Source organism: Eulemur rufifrons, chromosome 1 (genome assembly GCF_041146395.1).
Source record: "Eulemur rufifrons isolate Redbay chromosome 1, OSU_ERuf_1, whole genome shotgun sequence".
NCBI lineage: Eukaryota > Metazoa > Chordata > Mammalia > Primates > Lemuridae > Eulemur > Eulemur rufifrons.
The window spans coordinates 84045878-84071730 of NC_090983.1; the positions used below are offsets into that span (position 1 = coordinate 84045878).

At 37.7% G+C, this 25853-nt stretch overlaps 1 protein-coding gene across 1 annotated transcript in view; it reads right to left on the bottom strand.

The window, feature by feature from the left end:
- The window catches only part of THSD7B (thrombospondin type 1 domain containing 7B), an 841191-nt gene that overhangs the window by 245327 nt on the left and 570011 nt on the right, over nucleotides 1-25853 (bottom strand). The window lies entirely within an intron of this gene.

Below are 25853 nucleotides of genomic sequence, written 5' to 3' on the forward strand. Positions count from 1 at the left end.
CAGCAACCAAAATAATTTCCAGTAATTTAGTGTACTTTTTGGTCCTGCGCACAAAACTAGGAAAGAAAATCTGTAAGACAGCGTAAGATGAGGACAAAAAGGGAAAAAAAACCATTTAAAAAAATCATATGGACTCTTCCTAGACATGGCTTCTATTTGCTTGTTACATGGCACTTAAAGAATTAGTCCTATTTTTACTTCACAGTCAGTATTTAAAAAGGCATCTCTGTTGTCTATAAATAAAATTTCTTCTACTTATTGATACTTAAGGATCAGTTAAAATTTAAATCATTTTTTTCAAGCACAGGCATAATCTACTCAGATAATTCCTATTGCAAATATCTCGTCAGTTGCAGAGAACTTTTCAAAGTTTCCCTCACATAGTTTTTCAAGTAGGATGTCTCTAGTCATACCATAAAATAACTAATTATCTTGAGGTAAAACATTTATAAAATTTTGCTTTAATTTTTATTCAATTCTTCTGAGTAATGCCATTTATTTTATTTGATTATGAATGCATGATATTTTGGTACATCTTATTATTCACGCTGGCTAATTATGGACTCTGTAAGGATGTGTGTTTATATTCTCTAGATTAACATTTCTCTACTCTGGCACTATTGAAATTTTAGATTGGACATTTTTTGTGTGGGTGTGTGAGCAAGTCATGTGCATGGTAAGATACTTAGCAGCACCCCTGCCCTGGCCCCTACCCATTAGGTGCCAGTAGTACATGTTCCTTCCAAGTTGTCACAACCAAAAATGTCTCCAGACATTGCCAAATGTCCCCTGGGTGTCATAATTGCCCCAGGTGAGAACTACTCTTCTAAACTGGTTCCTAACCGTAAATGTCTATGAAAATACACATAATTCCATGGCTTCACTTCAGACCTGCTGTATCAGCATCTCTGGGCAAAAAGTCTGGGAATATTTTTGTCTTTAAGTGTCTCACATAATTCTGTCCAGCCTGTCCATTGACTGCCCATACTTGGCAAGATGTTGTTAGACATGGTGTGTGTTAGAGGATATTTGGTGAGCTCATCATCCTAAAGAAACCATAGTTTAGGATCATTTTTATTACAGCTCTTTATAATCTGATATATGACAAGGAATAAAAAGACTACAGTTTGGGATAAATGTTGTTAAGAACTCTTTATGTTAATATAAGCTTCTCTAATACATGGTAAGTGCACATAGGGTCTCCTTTCAGATGCCCATTCTTCTTATTCTTTTAATTCTGAATTTATTTCTATATTCTGTGCACAACAGAGAACAAAGTCTATCTGAATACCACACATCTGTATTTTCTTTAGAACTGGTGAAAGCCAAAGCCATCTAATGCTTTAGGGCGGAGGAATTAGCTAAGATGACAATGGATACACACACAATACGTTCCAGTTTGCACATCTGCTCTGTGGCAGGTGGGCATATTCATTCATTATGAATATTTTTTTGTTTTTGTTTTTACACACATCCTAGGATTAAAATCCATCTCACATTAAGCCAACATCACCTGCATTTTCTTTGTTGGGAATATTGCAGCCATTAATGGTGAATATAGCAAGATACTTTATCTTAAGTAGGGTACAATTGGAGTCGCATATTTAGATAACCAATTTAGAGTCAATTTAGAGAACTTTTATCTTGCCAAGTTAATTTTTTTCTAAGATGACAATGTACTGAATAACATGAAGAGACATTTTAAATATTTTCAAACAGCATAGCTACTTGGCATTTAAACCTCTAGATGTACACGAATGAGAAGATTTTTTAAAAGATTATAAATTATTTTAAAATATTTTATTCATTTTCTATGATTTTTTGAATAAGTTTAGAATTTGAAACCTATGAAAAATACAGGCTCAATGATATTTTGAAATTCTACAAACTATCTAAATTAGAATACACTGCATTTACGAAGGTAAATGTGACACATTCACTGCCACCTTCTTTAATAACTGGTTTGGAAAACTAGATATCCACAGGCAGAATGAAACTAGGTCCCTATCTCTCACTATATACAAAAATCAACTCAAAATGGGTTAAAGACCTGAAACTATAAAACTACTAGAGAAAAAATATGGCAAACATTATAGGACATGGTCTAGGCAAGAATTTCATGGATAAGACCTCAAAAGCACAGGTAACAAAAAGAAAAATAGGCAAAATGGCACTGTATAAAACTAAAAAGGTTCTGCACAGCAAAGAACACAATCAATAGAGTGAAGATACATTATTTTTAATTAGAGGAGATATTTGCAAACTATTTATCCAAGAAGGGAATTATATCCCTAATATAGAAACAACTCAATTCAACAGCAAAAAACCCAAAAAATTTGACTTAAATGGGCAAAGGATTGAATAGACATTTCTCAAAAGAAGACACACAAATAGCCAACAAGTATATGAAAAGATGCTCAACATCACTAATCGTGAGGGAAATGCTAGTCAAAACCACAATAAGATATCATCTTACCCCAGTTAGAATGATTACTATAAAAAGACAAAAAAATATTAATAACACATGCTGGAGAGGATGTAGAAATAAAAGAATGCTTATACACTATTGCAGGAATGTTAATTAGTACAGGCATTATGGAAAAGAGTATGGAGATTTCTCAAAAAAACTAAAAATAGAACTATCATATGATCCAGTAACCCCAATACTGGGTATTTACCCAAAGGAAAGGAAATCACTACATCAAAGTTACACCTGCAATCCCATGTTTATTGTAACACTACTCACAATAGAAAAGATATGAAATCAACTCAAGTGTCTATCAACTCATGAATGGATAAAGAAAACATGATTTATATACACAATGGAATATCACTCAGCCATAAAGAAAATGAAATCCTGTCATTTGCAGCCACATGAATGGACCTGGAGATCATTATGTTAGGTGACATATCCCAGGCACAGAAAGACAAACATTGCATGTTCTCATTCATATGTAAGAGCCAAAAAAGTTGATCTCATGGAGCAGAGAGTGGAATGACAGATACCAAAGGCTTGCATGGGTGTGGAGGGGGAAAGATGAAGAGAGGTTGGTTAATGGGTACAAACATATAGGTAGAAGGAGTAAGTTCTAATATCCAATAGCAGAGAGGAGTGACTATAGTTAACAGCAATGTGTTCTGTATTTCAAAACAGCTAGAAGAGAGAAATTGAAATATTCCCAACATGTAGAAATGATAAATATTGGAGGTGATGGATATCCTGACTCAATCATTATACATTCTATGCATATAACAAAATATCACATGTAAAAATATTATATATTAATAAAAATTTTTCTTAAAAATTAATCATGATGCTCCAGTTTTTTTTTACTGTTGCTTTTGACAACTTATGCAAACTCTTTTAAGACTCAAGTCATCCATGAAATGCAATAATAATACCTACATAATATAATAAACTGATACAGATGAAGTGCTTAGCACAAAACTAAGCACTTAGTAGGTTAGTTCGTGAGTCCTGAGATTTTTGTATTTTTATGAAAATGTTATCAGAATTGAACTGTAAGAAATGGCAAGAAAGAGCCCTCCATCACTTGTGTTGGTTCTTCGCACAGGAAGAGTTTTCTAAATTCCACCAAAACCCTCTTGAACCCTAAGAAGGATGACTAAAGGCTCTCTTGAATTATAATTTTGAAGTCAGCAGCCTCAACTCAGAACAATTACACATGAATTGTGTGTGTGTGTGTGTGTGTGTGTGTGTGTGTGTCTTTACACACATGTATACATATACATACAAATGATCTGGCTTCTGGGTGGCCACAGTGATAGCAGTGACAGGTAGGTAGAGAGATAAAAGTAGTACAATACTGTAGTTTTCCTAGTGGTGATAATGAGTGAGAAACCTAGTGTGGCAGGGAAAATTAGGCACTCTAGTCTTGAATGACAAGGATGGGTAATGGGCAGGCAGGGAAAAATAAGTCATTACAGAGAATTTATCTGTCCCACATCTGCCATTTAGTTGAACTCAGAGTCCTGGGTCCTTCAGACCTTAGCAAATCACTTGTAGGCCACAATCTCCAGAGAAGATTTCTCTTTTGGTGCTTTTGAGTATTTCAAGTACTATTTTATACCCAAGGGAAAGATCTTTCCACTAAAAAATGGGGAGACATTTACTACAGATCCTTCCTGTTGTATACTTCTACCTGAACTGAATTGTCTAAGGGGAGAGGCAACTCAATGCTTAATTATGTTTCATTTATTAAAGGTGGAATAATGTGTTTACTGGAGGAAAATCACACTTCCAGGTAAAATTAATCCAAATGGCCCTATAAGGACATCATTACTGGGTGTTGTTTGAAATTTAGCTATCTTAAGCTCTGGACAGGAAGCTTGCCAAAAAGCTGCTTGGGACAGCTAGGTGTCCTTGTTAGGGAATGGCAGAGAAGCAGGTGTTTGAGCCAATCCACTGAAACAAGAGCACCTGGCAAGTGGGGGCGGTAGGGTGACCTAAACCCTCTAAAATCTCCGTGATGCCCGAGGTCATATTTTCCTATTCAAAGTGTCTAACACGGTACATAACACATCGAATTGAGTTCAGTTACTTCATCTTATTCTTAACTGCTGCTGAAGATGAGCCCTGAGAGAAAGGCACTGACCAGGGAAGGTCAGAGTGGGGAGAAGAGTTACTGATTGCTTTCCCCTGTTATCTGATTCTTTTCAGTTCCAGCAGCATGAAAAGAAATGCCCTGACATAAAATGTAAAATTATCGGAAATTTAGCAAAAGAAACAAATCGAGGACCTGTATGAATGAATTCTCAGTGTGTCTTGCAGTTATATATATATTTTTTAAAGAATTGCTGTTAATGTAAGATAGTCAGGCAGCCCACTTAAGTTTAAATGATGACTACAATCAGCAGATTATTAACTGCTACTAAGCGGCTGGTCTTTCTGTCCCCTATCACCTCTAAACTTTGATAGTCACACACGCTGTGATAAGTTTTTCTTCTTTTCAATTATGGTATGAAGAGGGCAGGGGTTACTGGCCTTATGATAAGAAATGATAATGTTCTCCCTGGGGAGACTAAGTAAGAATGGAGCCTGCTATTTCAGATCTGTCTTTGCTCATCACCTTCGCCAAGGACACCAAAATTACTTTCCTGAAGTTGATTCTGACCAGTGTTCAACTCTAATAGAGGAAGGAAAAGGGGAGAAGGAATTTCTTTCAAGAGGTCATGATTTCCAGGAAATAAGGGTGGAATACTGGAAAAATTGAAGGCCTCTATCTATAAATCTTGCTGTCCTGCAATAGCAGACTATCTCAGTTCAGCTACAGGACTTACATGCACATCAAGGATCCAAGGGGGTGGAGGCCAACTGCTCAGCTCAATCAATGTTCCCACAGTGTGTTCTATGTCAGGCCCTGCACTAATGGCCTGGGATACGCAGGCGAAAGAAACACAGAAAAAAGATTTCCGTACATTCAGGGGGCATCAGAAGCATAGCACTGGGACCTTGGGAACTGGACAGTCAGTGGAGCCTTTCTGGAAGGAACAACACGTAAATGGTGAGCAGGAAGTGTCCAGTGAAAATGGCATGAGCTGGGGGGGGGGTGCAGGGGCATGGAATGCGGAGACACCTTTGCAGAAAAACAAGCAATGTGATGGGCTGGATTCCTGTTCTTGCTACTCTGTAGGACCCTTTGCATTCCCTTTGTATAAGACTTAGAACACTTATTACATGTCAGTTGTCTGTAATTTAATGATATTGTACCAGGCTGCCCGCACGAGTGGGGACCAGAGTTAGACTACAAGTGGAGGTCACAAACACAAGTCCAAAAAGTTAAAGGTTATAATTGAAATTTAAAAAGGTGTAACAAATCAGTTCTATTTTCCTACCTTAACAAATACACCTTCACAATGACTTGAAAGCCAGATTGCAAGAAAGAATTCTTGGATGACTTGGAGTTTCAGGCTGGAATGCGGCAGCATAAGGTCTCTGGCCTGGCCCCTTCTCTTCTCACTCCTAGCTTGGTTCTGTCTCAAGAGGGTCCTTCTTGCACATATGCATGGACACAGTAATCAATCCTCCAATGCTCAAGTCACAAATTGGCCACCTGTTGTCTACTCCTTGGCCTGGGATTATACACATAGTCCACGTAAGCTTTCCTCAGAGGTAATACTCAGGGAGAGGCCTGGAGGCTAGTCAGGGCCATTGGACAGTAATTCCATGGTGCTGAGTCCAGGCAGACTTTAGACGTGAGGCTGGGTGGGAAGGCACAGGCTCTGGTGGCGCTCCTGTCTGCCTCCCATACCTCTAGCCCAACAAAAGGAACACAGCTAGAAAAAGGCCAGAGCTGGGCCCTCTAAGACATGAAGGCCAGGGCAGGGCCCCCGCGCCAAGTTTAAGGGCAGAACTACACTCCACTGCAATTATTTCATTATGAACTGATATAATCTTCCTTAAGAGCTCCTTTCCTGCTAGGTAATCAGGAAAGGTAAAAATGCCAATTAACACTATCTCAATTATGGCCATTTTAATTAGTTTCTTTCTTGTTTATAATAGTTTTTTTTCAGGTAAATGCATAGTCCCTCTTTCAGCAACTTCCCCCTCTCCTCCCAAGATGGTATCTGGGTGTCTGTTGCAGCCAGCAGGGGCCTTGGATCTGCATGAAGGTCCTTCAGAAGCCTCTGCAATAAGAGTGACCCTTGCCCAGCTGGTGACTGCTTGCCCTGGTGACATCCACTGCTAAAGTCTCAGACTGAAGTACTCAGATTGATTTTCTGTCAGCCTGGTCAGGTGCATGGTCCTCCAGCTGAGGAGGTGTGACCCATCTCAGCACCTGCTGGTGTGGAACAACCTGGGAGGCGGCGATGTGATGACTGGCCCAGGACGTCCAGGTTAGGCTCTCCTGCTAAGCCTGCCGGCCACCACCATCAGCTAGCACACCCTCTTGGGCAGGGCATGGGGCAACTTCTGGAGACTTTGGTCAGGAAAACTCAGAGAGCACCTGAAGAGCCAGTAATGAACTCTTCTGCTAGTCATCCCAGGCCAAGCAAGGATTGCACTCTGATGGGGCCCATGCCATGTTGGAGTGAGTCCCTGTAGGGCATCTCTGCACAGAGCTCTGAGCAGGTCATGGAACACACACCCTTCAGCTTCCTTCCGTTTCCTTCACCAAACTCTACCTCTAGAGCATCAGTCCTGAGTCAGGGGAAACCATGACACCCATCCCTTCTGCACCACTTCCCTCCCTCCCCCAGTCTCTTCTCTCTTCTTTCTGGTCTATGTGGCTGGAGGGAGAGGCTGGGTATCAGGTGCTAAAGGACTTAGATGCTTTGCTGGACAGCTCAACACCATTGGCCCTTTAGCATAAGGAAAAACCCATGAGATTTTTTTAATGCTAACTTGTTTGGAGGGTATCTTAGTTTCCTATTGGTGCTGTAACAAATGACCCATAAATTGAGCAGTTTACAAAAATAGAAATTTATTCTTTTACAGTTCTTGGGGTCAGAAATTCAAAATCAGTTTCACCAGTCTAAAGTCTAGGTGGCAGCAGGGCTGGTTCCTTCTGGAGGCCCTAGGGGAGAATCTGTTACCTTGCCCTGTCCAGCTTCCAACGGCTGCCTACCTCCCTTGCTCACAGCCCCTTCCTCTGTCCTCAAAGCTAGCACTGTGTTGTCTTCACATCTCTTTCTCGTGTCTCTCTGCTTCTGCAAAGCCACTTCCATCCAACCATCATGGTGCAATTGTTGGATTTTGAATAAATGAAAGGAGAATCTCTTCAGAAGAATATTGGTATGGAGAAGGGAGTGAAAATAGCTGGAAGGAAGAGAAAGGCCTATATTCTGGAAAAGAAGGCTAACTCTATGCTGTCTTTCACAGAAAACGTGTCTTGTTGACTCTACTATGAGCACATGTGCTCTGAACTGTCTACGAGAAGTGATGGAAGCCATGGGCCACTCCCACACTACTCTCCATGCTCCAGAGGCAAGAGCCCACCAGGATTAGGATGAATATTGCTATGGTCACTGGGATGCTGTTTGGAAGAGATTCTTCCCAGCTTACCTGTACCTCGTTACTCAGGCTTCAGGGAAGGGGAAAGGTGGCTCAAATTCCCTCCCCTAGGTGGAGCACTGTTGTGGGGTAAAGACAACAGCCTCAGTAGCAAGGGAAGAACAGGGAAGGGGAGACCAGGGTCACCCTAGCCTCACCAAGCCAATTTCCTCACTCAAAAATCAAACCCCAGCCCTTCCCCTTGGACTTCAATCTCTTGAGCTAAACTAACCAACCACTCTACATATTCTAATTCACTGAGAGAATGAATGTCCTAGCAATTCCATTTCTGTGACAATTGTAAGTAGAAGCGAGTACATTTTTACTTGCTATTATCCAAATATTAATAAATTGATTTGCAAGTTAAAGCCAGTTCTTTCCAAACCCAAAGTGCTTTCATTCTCCCCTTGTATTTGTAGCACACAGTGTGTGGGAGCACAGTATCTGGAGGGCCCCATTCTTTAAAACCAGTGTTTGAGGAAAGTGTGTGCTTATGATCACATGCTGACTGACATATATGCAACTTTTGAGTGGGAACAGCATGAGTTGTGGAAATTGAATTAAACAATAAACTCGTAATTGCTTGTTAGGGTGCTTTAATTGACTCATAAGTACCATATGCGAAGCTGTGTGGCTGCAGGAGCCCAATTATAAGCTTGCTTATGGAAAGATACAACTTATTAAGTGTGTTGGAAATATATTCCCCAATTATTATTGCCCTCTCAGAAAAGAATTTTTAAATAAGAAATGATTAGTAAGGTAATAATGTACTTTTAGTCCCTAGGTAACCTGGGAGCACTTTATTTACATTCTAACACAAGATCAGAATACGCACAGTTGAAAAATGCCCCTTCACTTTATTGCAAGGCATATGTTGAGTCCTGGGGCCGTCTGTGTTCTTAACTACCCAGAGAAATTACACAGGGAGGGCTTATGGCTTTGATGTATTTGACTCCTCACTTAAAAACACTGACAAGAATAAGAATTTCAGGGACAAAAAGAATAAAGTAAAATTGCAAACAATTCATAAATTAGATATGAAGAATAGCTAATACATGTGTGGTTCACATGAGAGGAAGGAGGGAGATCTTAAACTCAGGCTGCTGATCTGCTGTGGCCAATTCCAGAAGGGAATGACAGGAACTGTGGCCAAGGCACCCAACCGTGGTTGGAAGCAAAGTAATCAGGATCAGCCTGCGTTTGGGGCATGGATGGTGGACGTGGGAATCACAGGTGCAGAAACTTAACTTCCTAGTCAAGTCAGAAAATCAAGCACTTTCAGACAAGTAGAGTGAAGACTTCAACAACTAGAGTGGAAAAGGAGTAATTGTTGGGAATCCCAAATCCAAGAAAGAAAAGCATTAAATTGTTAGGACAAAGTGTAGGATGATGTTTACATGACAGCAAGTGGTCTTAAAGCCCAATACTCTTCACAAGCCATGATGAAACCTCCCCAAATAAATATATAAGTACAAAAAGTAGCTTGGTTGTTCAAAAAGCTGCAAGACAAGTTTTTTAATCCCCATCTACTTCTTCCCTTACACCAGACCAAATAAATATACACTCTGAATAGAAACAGAGGACATGCTGTACAAATGTAGCTTCAAAAGAAGTCCCTTAGCCACTCATGCCGTTTAGAATATCCCTCTGAGTCCTACCTTCTATAGAGAAATGTTAAAGGCTGTATTGAAGAAAACCATTATAAATCTTCACATTCAGCAAGACATTTGGCAGCAATCATCTAAATTAAGATATGACAGTGAATATGAAGAAGCTTTCATTGCAACCAGGCTTTGTTTTTATAGATCAGTGATTCTCTCCCTGGTTTTACAACACCTTAGAGTAGCTCCATTTATCTCAGTTGAATTTCTTCCATTAAAAAGAGTTCAATGGGCAATGACTGCTAATGGATATGTGTTTCTTTTGGGAGTGATGAAAATGTTCTAGAATTAGATAGTGGCGATGATTGCACCATTCCATTTAGTGGATATACTAAAAATCACCAAATAGTACATTTTAAAGTTTGAATTTTCTCTCAACAAAGCTGCAATAAAAATTCATGATTTAAATATTCTGAAACTTAAATAAATAAATGTACTTTTAAAAACGAACTCAAACATCACGTCACAAAACCCTGTCAATTAGATGCTGCATTTCCAGAAATCCTGGAAGTCATAAGCATTTACCAGTTAGCAAAGAAATTATTCTTCCAAAAGTTATGCTCAAAACCATTTATATTAACTTTCATAAATAAGAGTGTGCCCATGAATAAGGAATTAATCTTTTGTCATTAATGTAGTACTTGTCAAATGTTATGACCTGCAATATTTTATTTTTAAATTTTGTTCTCCATTAAGAAAAATAAATGGACTTTCTGTGGTGTCAAATTTATGAAATTAGAATTCTATACAACACTATTTGGAGGATAGAGTCAGTTGAACTCTGAAACGTAACAGATATGTAAACAGAATTTCTGCCCTAAGAAAGCTCATAATCTACACAGAATACCCAATTCCCACTATGTAGGAAAAAAACCAAGAATCTAAGAATCAATTGCACTGTATGTATTTAGAATATATAAGCACTGAGTGGTGGTTAATGTCCATTTCTTACCATGTTTTAAAAATCTGTCAGGTAAAAAATCATCTAATTCCCCTTATAAATGTGTGTTCTTTTTCCTTCCTTATTTCTATATCATGGCTTCATTAGCAGTATAAACTAATGAGAAGAAGCTTTCTGATATTTCCAAGTCATTTTTCTAACAGCCACCAAAAGACATCAGGTAAGATTCCTTCAGAAATATCACTCACATTTGAATTCTGTGCCTTATGCTGCATGAAGTCTTCAATTCAAATTGTGTAAAAGTTTTTGGCATTTCTTTTATATATTTGAAAAAAATTCATACATAACTTCATTCTACAGGCTATTGCCCATAACTATGCAATATGTTAGAAGCTTTATGCTCCTTAAACCCCTATTTTATGTACATGTACAAGGAAAATGCATATTTGGCAGGTCTGAAAGAATGAATATGCTAATTCACACACTGTATGTGTGTGATTTATTCCTTTTTTGAAGGAATATGGCAGTATTTACATAAGTTTCACCTGTATCTCTGCAAACAGCTGTTGTGCGACTAACTTCCAAATCAAGAGAAAAAAATGGGCTGGGTAATTTTTAACAGTTGCTCTGGGTTTGACAGATGGATGGTGCTTTAGTCACCTGCTGCACTTCACATAAAGGCACAGGGAAGAGTTAAGCCAAATCACTGCAGAAAATAATTATAGATTTTAAAAAATGTACTCATTTGTGGAGTATGAGAGGTAAGACACTTAAAAAGCCTGTGTACAACTGAAATTCTAACTATATCTGCCATGAAATAGGCTATCTGGGTAATAAATGCTGCATCATTTATCAGGAAGCTAAACTTTGTGTCATATAATCATTCTAGTAACAGTAACTAAGTAACAAATGAAATGTGAAACTCGAATTTAGAAATAATTTGGTGTTCTCTATTGAAAAACAACTGCAAAGACCCAAGATATTAATTATCTCATTGCTACAGAGAAACAATAAATCAACATAATACCCACATTCATTTTTCCCACTTGCCAACAAAGTATACTACATTTTCCTGTGGATCTGGCTACTTAAAACATCTTCTAAGGAACTTTCCTTTTCCTACAAATGAATTTTTCTTTGTAGATCACTATTGAATACTCATGCTTTACATGAAGTCATAATAGCCATCATTATAATATATTGTCTGCTATGTACAAAGCTGATGCCATGTCAAGGAGGCATTTGTTTTCATTTTGTTTGCTCTCCTCCTTCATAGACTCTGCCAAGGTGCTACTGAAATTATGTTTATTCATCCCCATATCCTCTTTGGTCTCTCTGGAGACCATGCATTTGCTACCTCCTTTATGAAAAAACAAATTTATTGTGCTTTAATTCTGTTCCAGAATTTCAAACTAATAAAATCCTACAATAAAAGTGTGAGTAATTGTGGATTCAGAGGATCATATTGTAGTCCTTATGTACTATATATATTCACCAGCTTAGCATCTCGCACCAAACCTTTCAATAAAGAACAGCTCACTTCATTTAATATGTAGATGGATTCCTGAAGAGCTGTATGTAAAAAACATGAACGAAATGAATTTATCGGAAGGCAATAAGGAAGCCTGCTATTGAAGGGCTCTCCATCCAGAATAATAGTGTTTAACCTCAAAGATTCATTTTTCAATACAAACAACAATTGTTGTGCTTATGTGAGATTGAATTTGTTTAAAGTGATGTATGTTTGAAAAGCAAATGACCTCCAATTTCTTGTGTACATTAATTTTGTTAAAATTAGCTGAGTTAAGGCTAAAACTGCTTTTAAATATCTGACCAGTTATAAGTTCTTGAAGTCAGGAACTTGACTTAATTTCACTGAAAAAAATGATTAAACTTAATGTGACTAACAACATTCAATTTATACATTTGACTACTTTGAGGTAGTCACACAATTCAATGACTACTTTGAGGTGGTACAGGCCACCTGGACGATTTATATTACCAAGGCTAACCAGCAACCAGATCTTCTTTTTTTTTTATTCTTATTTTGGCATATTGTGGGGGTACAAAAGTTTAGGTTACGTATATTGCCCTTGCCCCCCCACCCGCCGAGTCAGAGCTTCGAACGTGTCCATCCCCTAGACAGTGCGCATCGCACTCATTATGTATGTATACACCCATCCCCTCCCCCACCCACATCTGCCCGACACCCGATCAATGTTATTCCTAAATGTGCTCTTAGGTGATGATCAGTGAAACCAATGTGATGGTGAGTACATGTGGTGCTTATTTTTCCGTTCTTGGGATACTTCACTTAGTAGAATGGGTTCCAACTCTTTCCAGGAAAATACAAGAGGTGCTATATCAAATACCATATTCTACATATGTGCTTCAAGTCTTCACAGCACCCAACTGGAGCTTGTCTTTCAGTCAGAGAGCTCCATGCCAAAGACCAGTACCCAAGCACAACCTGAGGAGGCAACATGGCTAGTCAGGGGAGTGAGTCTGGCTCTGGCTTTACCTGTGATAGCTGCACAATCCACAGGGTTATGAAGATTCAAGTGTATTTATATGCAAAATGAATGGGTTGGACCCGTATGATCTGGATTCCTTCCAGTGCTAACGTTGCATGAATACATTATGGCTAGAAGCATGTACAGAGCATTCTCATGGGTATTGTGTAATCCATGGTTCTATTGAGAATTTGCAAGATTAGCATAGCCAGCTGGTACTAAAGCAAGCATTTACGCATAATTATTTTGTTTTTATTTCACTTAGTGACATGTTAAATACACAGCATGCTAATACATGGTGGAAAACATTCTACCATTTTGGTTAAAAAAACATCCATACCTTGCTTAGGAAGGCATTTGACATAACAAATATAAATTAGTTGGACTTCCATGTAAAGATGGCAGAGTGGAAACTTGAATACCCTTCCATTTCCTCCTGGGAGCTCACTAAAACTTTGAGTCCTTAACACATTAAGGACAAAAAGAGGAGGAAGGTACAAAACAATGTTGTGGTCTTGCAAGCTATAAATCAATGGTAAAGAGGTAAAGGACTGAACAGACCAAAGAAAATATTAGATTTTAAGACAGAAAACAGCAAAAATCAAGGATTAATCTGATTTACATCACAGAATCTCTAGAAGTGAAGTTGAATAGAGGGAAGGGATGTACTTAAAAAAAATCAGAAATACTCCTGTGTGTTTACAAAGTGGTCAGATCTCTCTCTCATTCTCTCTCTCTCTCTCTCTCTCACACACACACAGACACACACACACACACACACAGCTCATACAGAGCTAGGATATTGGTCTTCCCTTTTTCTTTCCAAAAGACTGGAGATTAAAAAGAGTATACATAGGCTCTCCGGACTAAGGATCCAAGGCACAGTATAGAGGATTACTTGGCAGTGATCATACTTGTGAACTAAAAGAAAATCTTAAGCCCCCCAGCTGACTGAATATATCCCCTCTTGGCCAAGAGGACCCCAGAAATACACTGAAGCTGAGTTGCTGGCCATGAGAAAAAAGGTTAGACACACCTCATCATGATCTCTTTCATTCTTGAGGATATTCTTTGTGACGATAAGATGCTAAATCATTAACAGCCCTAAAGCTATACAAGACAAAGCTTAAGCCACACCTACAGGCCATCAATTTACTTAACAGACCACTTGAATTTCCCTAAATGTCTAGTGGCTTGTCTCTGATTAACAGACATCCTTATCTTAAATTAAAATATTCCAAGTCATAGACCAGCAAAAAGGGTAGGTGGAGGCTTTGTTTCTCCTTCCCTTAAACCTCTGGAATTTAGCAGATTCCCAAAATGCTGGAGAGCCTTTCTAACCCACGGAGCCAGAAGCTGCTGCCACGCCAATAAACTAGGAGCTTCTTGAGGACAAAGCACCAGGCTACCAGCCCCCTCAGGGTCACTTCTTGTCACTAGGCCCAAGCTGAGATGGCAGGCACCATACTACTTTTCTACCCACTTCAGCCTCTCAGTTCTCATGTCACTTGTTCCTGAACAAAAATTTCCCAATTCTGGCCCAGACTGCGGGAGCCACAGGGGCTGGTGGGTCCTGGGGGATCTGTGTGACCCCAGAGTCTGAATAGTCCGGGTGGGCTGCATTTAAGAGGGAGGGACAGAGATGACCAGAGTGCTAGCTTTCCTCCATTCAGATTCTTTTCCTAACCTGCCCCTCCCATGTCCACTGCTGCCAACAGAGACAATTGAGCAAAGACTCTCAGAAGCAGTTTTTTCCCTACTGTTTGTGCACCTACCACACTGGGGCTTCCACGGAGAGTGGAGCTCACACCTTTCCTCTTAAAGACCTGAGGCAGACCAAGAAGAGCTCAGACTATGAGCTTTCTGCCTGCTTGCCCTCCTCTGTGCTGCTTGCCTGGCTGCTCAAGCAGAGCAGGGCATACCACAAAGTGGAGTAACATACAATCTACTTGAGCTTTCCATGGGCAGCTCAGGACCAGGACACTTCTCCCTGGCACAGTCAGAGATTAAACCTGGGGGACATGGGGACAGGGCTGCAGGCCAGATCCCTGGCCCCAGGACTCATTGTGTTGCTAGAAGGTGTGGAGGGGAGAGTAGTGAACTAATGTTGGGAGGCAAGGGAGCCCACATGGACAGAACTGAGAGGAGAGTGAAATGTGGATCCCAGCCCCAGCACACTCATGCAGCACCTCTCCCCCCACAGGAAAGCTCAGGGGGAAGTTCCTGGCTGTAAAAGCCTACATCAAAAAGACAGAAATATCATAAATTAACAATCTAATGTCACATTGCAAGAAACTTGAAAAGGAAGAAGAGCAAATCAAATCCAAAGCCAGCAAAATAAATAAACAAACAGACAGACAAATAAATAACAAAGATCAGAGCAGAACCAAATGAAATGGAAAACAAAACAAAACAACAAAAAAACAATACAGATGATCAATGTAACAAAAACTGGCTTCTTTGAAAAAACAAAAAAATTTACAGACCTCTTCCAAGATTAACCAGGAAGAGAAGAGAAAGGACCCAAGTCTGCTCAATCAGATAAAAAATGGAGATATTACATCTGATACAACAGAAATACAAAACATCATAAATAAATAATAAGAAAATCTCTATGCATAAAAACTAGAAAACGTGGAGGAAATGGAAAAATTCCTAGAAACAACCTCCCAAGATTCAACCAGAAAGAAATAGAACTCCTGAACAGACCAATAACAAGCAGTAAGATAGAAACAATAATAACAAAATTTCCAATAAAAAAAATCCTGGATCAGATGTATTCACAGCCAAATTCTACTAGACCTACAAAGAAGACCTGTTACCTCTACTATATAAATTATTCCATAATATCAAGAAGGAGAGATTCCTCCCCAACACATTACATGAAGTCAGTATTACCCTGATAACAAAACCAGGAAAGAACACAACAAAAAAAAGAAAACTACAGACCAATATCCCTTATGAATATAAATTAATCCCTTAAGAATATAGATACAAAAGTCCTCTATAAAATACTAGCAAACAGAATTCAACAGCACATCAAAAAAAATGACCCACCAGGACCAAGTGGGCTTCATTCCAGGGGTGCAAGGATGATTCATCATATATAAACCAGTAAATGGGATTCACCACACAAACAGAAGTGAACACAAAGGTCATATGATCATTTCAAAAGATGCAGAAAAAGCATTCAACAAAAAATCCAGTACCTTTTCACTATTAAAAGCCCTCAACAAACTAGGGATAGAAGAAACATATCTCAAAATTATAAACGCCAAATACGACAAACCCACCACCAACATTATAATGAATAGGGAAATTCTGAAAGCATTCCCACTAAAATTTGGAAAAAGACAAGGGTGCCCACTGTCACTATTTGCATTCAACATAGTGCTGGAAGTACTAGCCAGAGCAATCAGGCAAGAGAAAGAAATAAAGGGCATCCAAATCAGAAAATAGGTCAAACTATATCTTTTTGCTGACAACATGATCTTATACCTAGAAAACCACAAGGACTTCATTAAGAGACTCCTGGCATTGATAAATAAATTAAGCAAAGTCTAAGTTTACAAAATCAGTGTACAAAAATTAGTAGCATTTCTATATACCAATAACAATAAAGTTGAGAATCAAATCAAAGACTCAGTATCACCCACAATAGCTACAAAGAAAATACTTACAAGTACACTAAACCAAGGAAGTGAAAGATCTCTACAAGGAGGACTATGACACACTGAGGAAAGAAATCTCAGAGGAGGCAAACAAATGGGAAAACATATCATGTTCATGTACTGGTAGAATAAAAATTGTTAAAATGTCTGTACTACCCAAAATAATTTACAGATTCAATGCAATGTCCATCAAAATGCCAACATCATATTTCACATATGTAAAAAAAAATAATTCTATTCTTTGTTTGGAATATTCAGGTTCAAAAAGAACCTGAATAGCCAAAGAAATCTTAGGCAAAAAGAACAAATCTGGAGGTATCACATTACCAGAATTCAAACTATACTACAAAGCTGTAGTAACCAAAACAGTATGGTATTGGCACAAAGATAGAGATACAGACCAATGAAACAGAGTAGAGAATCCAGATATAAAACCATTTACCTACAAACAACTGCTCTTTGACAAAGCAGACAACATACACTGAGGAAAAGAATCTCTATTTGATAAATGGTGCTGGGAAAAGTGGACAGCCACATATGGAAGAATGAAACAAGAACCCTATCTCTCATCACTCACAAAATTACTTCAAGATGGATAAAAGATTTAAATGAAAGATATGAAACCACAAGAATTTGAGAAGAAAATGTAGGAAAAACTTTTCTAGATTTAAGCCTAGGTGAAGAATTTATGACTAAGACCTCAATGGCAATTACAGCAACAACAAAAATAAATAAATGGGACTTGATTAAATAAAAAGCTTCTATACAGCAAAGGAAATAATCAATAGAGCAAATAGCCTACCAAATTGGAGAAAATATTCCTAACCTATACATCCATTAAAGGCATAATATTTCTAATCTACAATGATCTTAAACTAATCAGTAAGAAAGAAAAGCATTAAAAAGTAGGCAAAAGATATGAAAAGAAACTTTTAAAAGAAGATAGAAAATGGTCAATAAACATGTGAATAAATGCTTAACATCACTAATCATCAGGGAAGTGCAAATTAAAACTATAAGGAGATACCACCTTACTCCTGTCAATATGACTTTCATTAAGACATCCCATAGATCCTGGTGTGCATTCAGAGAGAAAGGAACACTTACACACTGTTGATGGGACTGCAAACTAGTACAATTTCTATGAAACACATTTGGAATTTTCTCAAAGAACTAAAAATAGAACTAATATTTGATCAAGCAATTCCACTACTGGGTATCTACCTAAAGGAAAAGAAGTCATTTTACCAAAAAGACACCTGCACTTGAATTTTTAGTGCAGCAAAATTCACACTGCAAAGATGTGGAATCGACCCATTTTTCCATCAGTTCAGTTCATGAGTGGATTAACAAAGTGTGGTATATATTTACCATGAAGTACTACTCACCTATAAAAAGAAATGAATTAATGTCTTTTGCAGAAATTTGGATGGAACTGGAGCCCAATATCCTAAGTGAAGTATCTCAAGAATGGAAAAGCAAACACCATATGCACTCTCCAATAATTTGGAACTAATGGATGGGCACACACAGGCAAAGAGAGAGTCATAAATCACTGGAAGTCAAGAGGGGGGATGGGTAAAAACTTAATGGGTATAATAAATACTATTCGGGTGATGGGTACATTTATAGTCCTGGCTTAAGCAGTATAAAAGCTATCTATGTAACAAAAACATTTGTGCCCTCTTAATTTTTTTAAATAAAGAAAAGAAAAAAAAATCATTCCAAGGCTTTAGACAAAGCTTCATTTCTTTGACCAATTACAAATAAAAGAATCTTTAAACCTAGGTAAATAAACTGTTAACAATTATGAAATTACAAATAGATTATTAAATAAAATATTGAATTATTTAATAATAAATTATTAACCCATGTAATAAATCTTATTACCTGTTAACACACAACCCCCCGCTTTGAGAATGTCCTTCCTTTTTTGGGCCAAATCAATGTATACCCTCCACATATTGACTTAGAGCCTTATGTGTAATTCTTGTCTCCATGAATGTATAAAATCAAACTATAACTCGACTTCTGTGGGAACATATTCTCAGGATCTCTTGAGTCCATGAGCTCCAGGCTGGTCATGCACATTCAGCTCAGAATAAACCTCTTTAAATTATTTTACAGAGTTTTGGTCTTTTTCCATTAACATACTGAATACTGAGACCCTTCACCTTCTTTTCTAACTCAGCTACCAGAACATTCATAATCAGGTCTTTCCCCTCCAGGCCAACAATTTAAAACTCTTCTTTGGTAGGTAAATCGGAGCAGTAGAAGAAGAAAGACCCGTCTATGTTGGCATGAGAAGCTTCCCAACTGAACACCCCAGCCAGATCACCCTACTCTTGAGCTAGCCTGAGCAGACAAACTCATATAACTCAAGTTTTTCTCTTAACTCCTAAAAATAGAAAGAAACCAAAGAATTACCAGATACCTAAGGATAATGTCTGACCTATATACAAGTTGGAACACATTGAAATATCATTAAGAAGGAGAGAACTTTGAAAATGAAAGACTAGCACTAAAAACATTATATTGAAAAAAGAGAGATCTAAATCATGAAACCAGCAGTGAATATTTTGGGAAAAAAAAAAAAAAAGACCTGGCAAATACAAATATTTTAGAAATTAAAGCAAAATAAAAGTTAAAAGAATAACTCAACAAAGTGTAAGCTTCAGTCAAGAGAATCTCTCCGAAGTAGAGTAAAAACACAAATAGATGAAAACTAGGATAAAAAAGTACAAAACCCATCTAGGAGATTTAACATCCAGATTTTAGAAGTTCTAGAACTAGAGAATAAACATTTGCAGGGGTGAAAGTCATTAAAAAGTAATTCATAAAATCTTCACAAATATACATTTGTAAATTAAAAGGGATCTCTGAATGTGTAATCAATACAATTAAAATAGATCCATATGAGGTTACATCTTAATAAGATTTCAGTACAATGGGGACAAAGATCTGACAACTTCTGATTTCTTGTCTCTACTTATATCTAAAAAGAAAATATCTGCAAAATTCTGAAGGAAAATTGTGTCCAACTTAGATTTTATAGCTCACCAAATTACCATTCAAGTTAAGAACAGAATGAAGGTTTTTTCTAAATATTCATGTTTATGAAAATCTTACTTCCATATCCTTTCTCAGGAAACTACAGAAGGATAGGATGTAATTCACTGAAAGAGAGTGAACCAAAGAAGAGCAGGGCATAGAATAAGAAGACAGGATGATGCTGAAGAGAGATCCCAAGGATGATAGACATACACTAAATACCGAGATTGAGTCCAGATTCAACAGGTCAAAAAGATCCATGACAGTTTTCCATAAATATGAAACTCATGGATCTGATCATATTGAGAAAAATATTTACTCAATCAGTGGAGGGCTTAGTTTGTTTTTTTAATGATGAGAGGATGAAAAAAATCTAGACAATTAATAACTCCAGGGATAACAAAATGTTGCATGGTAAAGAAAAAAGATTATCATAGTTTACTTACCCATGGTAAGGCTTTTAAAAACATTTATACAGCTGTACCAATATAAACACTGAATATGTTGATGTAGTAAAATTACATTATAACTATTGGGGAACATGGGAAACGAACATGTATAGTGAGTACAGGGTGAGACAAGAGTTCTAAATCCTTATTACTCATAGTGGGGAAACCAAATATAATACTTAAATCAGAAAGTATAAGAAGTAACAAAATAAACATTTTTTTTGAGATACAGTTTAAAAACATCAGAATCAGCTAAAAATAATTGAAAGTAGTTGACTTTGGGAGGGCAAATGGAGGCAAATATCATAGAACTATTTTAATTTTTCATTCTTGTTATAGAACTATTTGACCTTTCAAAGTATGGGCATGTGTACATTTGAACAAAAATAAAAACTAAAATTAAAATGAATGAGTGAATGCATGAAACAGATTAAGCCCAACATCTTTAAAATATACTTACAAGTATATAAAATAGTATAGCAAGTCAAATACATGGTATACTGGATTCTATATCATAAATGCATTCTTTGTAAGCAATTTTCCAATTCTCCTCCTTTTATCAATAAAATACAAGGCACATAAGTTTGTATTTCAGCCCTCCGGATATTTCACCTATTTATTTTTCTAAAAAAAAAAAAAAAAATGACACAGCAAAAAGGAGATTTTTTTCTTCTAACTTTGTGAAAATAAGAGAGACAGCTATTCAGTTATTTCATTTATTAATGGCTTACTATGTGCCAGGTGCTCTATTAAGCATTACAAACGAAAAACACACAAAGGAAACCTAGTCCTTGGCAGCTTAAAGGGTTGGTTGATTGGGAAGGAGGCTAGTCAGATGGGTGATGTAAGAAGAAATTACAAGACACAGATAAAACTATGTTGATAGCAGAGTCCATATGATGAGGATGAAATACAATGGTCATTTGCTCATAAAGAGAGATGAACTAGCTGGAAACACCAGGGCCTGCAAAAGAGGGTAATTGTTGTTGAGCTGCATGGAAAGGCAAAGGCAGAGGGTTACTTTGTAGCTCTGGGTTCACTTTCCTTAGTTAGAACTATTCTGCCCCTTTCAGGACACAGCCCCAAAGATAATCTTAAATTTTATTTCCATGCATTTTCCTCTTTCCCCATTTCTAGAAGAGTAGCATTAATTTCTGCCTCCTTTTGATTTCATAAGTCAAAAAGAAACAGTCTAGTGCAAATTCAAAGCACTAGGCATGAATTCTGGTATTGAGGGCATCGCCACTCCTCCAAACTGCTGCCCACTAAAGCAAATAATGCCAGAAATCAATTTGAAAGACTGCTGACAGCAATTAACAAACTCAAGCCAAAATAATCTCATTTTATTCTCAGCCAAGATAAACTCATTAGCAACTGCGAGGCATCTGCTTCCTTCTAAAACTGTGTAACCTTGCAGGGAAAAAGGATGTAATGCCAAATATTGTCTAAAGTTGTTTTAAAAAAAAATAGGAAGGAGCAGTGGTAAGTTCAAATCAAAATAACTGAAAAAACCAGTTGGTGGCCTTCTATGAACATGGTAAAAAAACGTTCTTTACTTTAACACATTTAGGTACTATTAACATTCAACTCTCCTAGTAGTCTGTTTACTTGGAAAAGCTGAACCATTGTAAATGAAACCAAAAACACTCAGCAAATGATATCAAAATGAGACTGAGTCCAAGAAATTCTAAGCATAGTTCTAAGATTGTTTTACTTAAATATGATTGAAGATTCTGAAAATTACACGATGGCAATCTTTTTGTGGTGAGGATACCAAATGCAAGTAACATAATGAAAACATTTTCTGAGTAGGGGGGAACTGGGAATTAAAGAATCAAGATAAAGCTAAGACTCAAAACACAGTTTTCTACCTCATGGGCTGAGATGAAAATTACTTAGTTTTCTTTTAAATTTATGTTCCAAATTGTGGAAATTTAGCCCACAGCTGTTTTTTTAACAGTGAAATTCTCTTGCTTCTATAATCTTCAATTCTGATTTTCTAAATTAGCACAACAAAAATATATCTGAAAAGTACCCAGACATTTGAATATGGTATCAATGAAAAGATGAATTTGTGTTGAAATAAACTGAATTGATGTGTGATCCTTATAAAAAATTAAACGTAAGCTAACTGAAAAAGCCAGAATCTTATCTATGATATTAGTTTTCACAGAGCTAGGAGAAAACCAAAAGGTTTGAATAAATGCCTAAATTACCGATTCACACTTTTTTTTTAAGAAGAAAAAAGAAGGGGGGGGGGAGAGAAGAAAAAATTACTTAACCTTTTGATATGAAATCTCAGAATAAAATTCTGTAACTTTTTTTTATCCAGCATTTTAGGTTAATTTAGAGATAATTTTTCTTTCATATATACTTTAATTTTGGAAGTTAGTTCCTTTTACTTTCAATCACAGAGACAAAAAACAGTGGGCCATACATTCTCTACATAACCTTCAGATATAGAAAGGCCTTTATTCTTTCTCAACCAACTCCATCAAGGAAAGTGACCCTGAGTCTTTTAGAGCCTTTAGCTACAAAACTCGCTCTTTCTTGCATTTTCAGAAAGACAAGACTGAATGGGTTGTGTTAGTACTGAGTATTTGTGTCTCCTAAGATCAGTATGTTGAAGCCCTAAATCCCAAAGCGATGGTATTTGGAGAAGGCACTACTGGGAGGTAATTAAGTTTAGATTAGGTCATAAGGATGGGGCCCTAATGATGGGATTAGTGTCCTTATAAAAAGAGGAAGATCTCTGTCTCTCTCTCTGTCTCTGTCTCTCTCTCTCTCTCTCTCTCTCTCTCTGAGTGCATACACTGAGGAAAGGCCATGTAGGCATAGTGAGAAAGTATCCATCTGCAAGTCAGGAAGAGGTTGTTCACCAAAACCCAACCATACTGGCACTCTGACCTCAGACTTCCACCCTCCAGAACTGTAAGAAAACAAATTTCCTTTGTTTAAGCCACCCAGTCTATGATATTTTGTTATGGATACCCAAACCAACTGATATAGGTTAGAAATATTACAGAACTTTAAAGCTGGAAGAAAACTAAGTGATGATTAATTCCAAGGGCTAAAAACTGGTAGCCTTTTTAATTAGCCTGCAGATTTGCTTTGTTTTGTGTGCACGGAATTAAAAATACTTTGAAAACATATATTGGGCAAGGGTCATAGCTGTAATTTTACTCAAGTCTCATCATTGTCAATTGAATTACTCCCACACTAATAACACATTTGTGTCACCTGCTCCATGCCTGTGACTCTGATTTCTGCCAACTCTCTCCTGTTATACGTGAGGAAACAAAAGTTCAGAAATTTAAGGTGCTTGCCTAAGCTGAGACAAGTAATTAAAATAAGAAGTGAGTCTGTGATCCAGATATCTTGCTACCCTGTGTGGTTTTATACTGCATAGCCTGCCTAAGGACTATGTTAGTTAACTACCACACCAGGTACAAGACAGTACTATGTAATTTGGTTACCTAAAGGATGGATACCAGGAGAATATTTCAAGCCAGAAGAAAAAAAATGGCTATTCATTTTTTATTTTATGTATCTGCCCAAATGGATTAATTCTAAAATAAGTACATAGTAACTTTGAAGATGAAATATCATTGCATTAGAAGAAAACAGGCAAAATAAAAATCCTCATGCTACATTTCTTTTGAAGGATTTCTGTCAATATTGACTTCAGAAAGGATTTAAAGAATTTTTGGAAGAAAAATATTATAATATAGATTATAGTAAAGGAAATAACAGAAAAGTTGAAAGATAGCTATGGAAATGTATTTTACTATTACATTTGAAGACTGAGCAAATCTATGAAAATGTCTATATTTTGCTCTAATTACATTTTATAAATCACCAAGAAATATTTAAAAAATTATAGCAATTAATATTTCAAAAAGTTTCTCTTTACATCTTTTCTGTTTATTACATCTCCTTCTAATATATCTCTTCCTCAAAATATACCATTATCATATAATTAGTAAAATAAAAATAGGAGAAAAACTAGGCCATTGATATTCCTTCCTTGTAAACCTTGCAAGATCTGAAAAAAGTAAATCATCAAAGAACTATTACCTACATAATAGGTCCTTGAACCCCCTCAATGAAAATTTGTATATCAACAAAATGAAATGTAACATCTATGTGACACTTGATAATTTACCAAGAAATGTCCATAGATATTTTCTCATGTGATCCTTCCCCAAACTCTGCCTACCTACATAATGCAAGGCATTACCTCTATTTCAGAAGAGAAGAAACTGAGACTTAAAAATGATGAAACTTTTGCCCAACTGTGGCCAAGAACTCAAGCTTTCTGCAGCCATTTGATCCCATATTTCACATGTTATAAACAAATGTTTCTAAGAATACTGTTACATTCATTAAAAATGTTCATAGACTTCTATATGTCCTTGTTTGGCAAGTTAATTGTTAATTTTTAGTATTGGCACAGACAAGATGGCTGACCAGATACATCAGCTGTCAGGGCATCTCACACAGAAGGAAAAGTTTTAGATGGAAAACAAGCAAAGAAACAGACCTTGATTGTGCATAATTCCAAGGAAAAAGTGCCAGAACCTACCAGAGATTCCATGGGAAGAAGTTGTGGAGCAGAACAAGAAGGTGCAAGATAAAAACAGAGATCAATCTCTGAGATGCTTGAAATCTGGTGAGAAGGGTAGGTGGAGGGGTTTGTTTCTCCCTCCCTCACATCTCTGGCAGTCAGCAGGCCTCCAAGTTGCTGGAGAGCCTTTCTACCCTCATGAGCCAAAAAGCTGCTGCCGCTAGTGAACTGGGAGTTCTTGAGGACAAAGTACCAGGCTGCCAGCCCCTTGGGGCCGCTTTCTGACACTACAGACACTATATTGCTTCCCCACACACTGTGCAAATTTGTCCTTCCCAAGGAATTTCAGTCCCTCAGTTTTCATGTCACTTTCCCCACACAAACGTTTCCCAACTCTGGCCCAGACTGTGGGAGCCACAAGAGCTGGTAGGTACCTGGGGATCTGTGTGACTCCAGAGCCTGGACATTCCAGGCAGGCTACTCTCCAGAGAGAGGGACAGAGATGAGAAGAATGCTAGCTTTCCTCCATTCAGATTCTTTTTCTCCCCTCCCCTTCCCCAATCCGTGGCTGCTGAGAGACAATTAAGCCAGGGCTCTCAGGAGTGGCTGCTTCCCCTCTGTTAGTGCATCCACCACACCAAGGCTTCCACAGAGAGTGGAGCTCACACCTTTCCTCTTAAGAATTGCCGCAGACTAAGTGTTGCTCTGATTATGAGCTCCTACCTCACTGGCCCTCCCCAGTGCTGCTTACCCAACTGTTCCATCAGAGCAGGGCACACCCAGAAACAGAGGGACTTCAAACCTGCTTGAGCACCCAATAGGCAACTTGGGACCAGCATGCTTTCCCTTGGCACAGTGAGGGATTGAGCTTCGGGGACTAGGGGACAGGCTCACAGGCCAGATCCCTTATCCCTAGGACACAGTCATGTTGCTTGAGAGTATGGAGAGGAGATGTGAATTAGTCTTTGGAGGCAAGGGAGCCCTTGTAGGCAGAAATGAAAAGAGAGAGCAGTGTGGGTCCCAGCT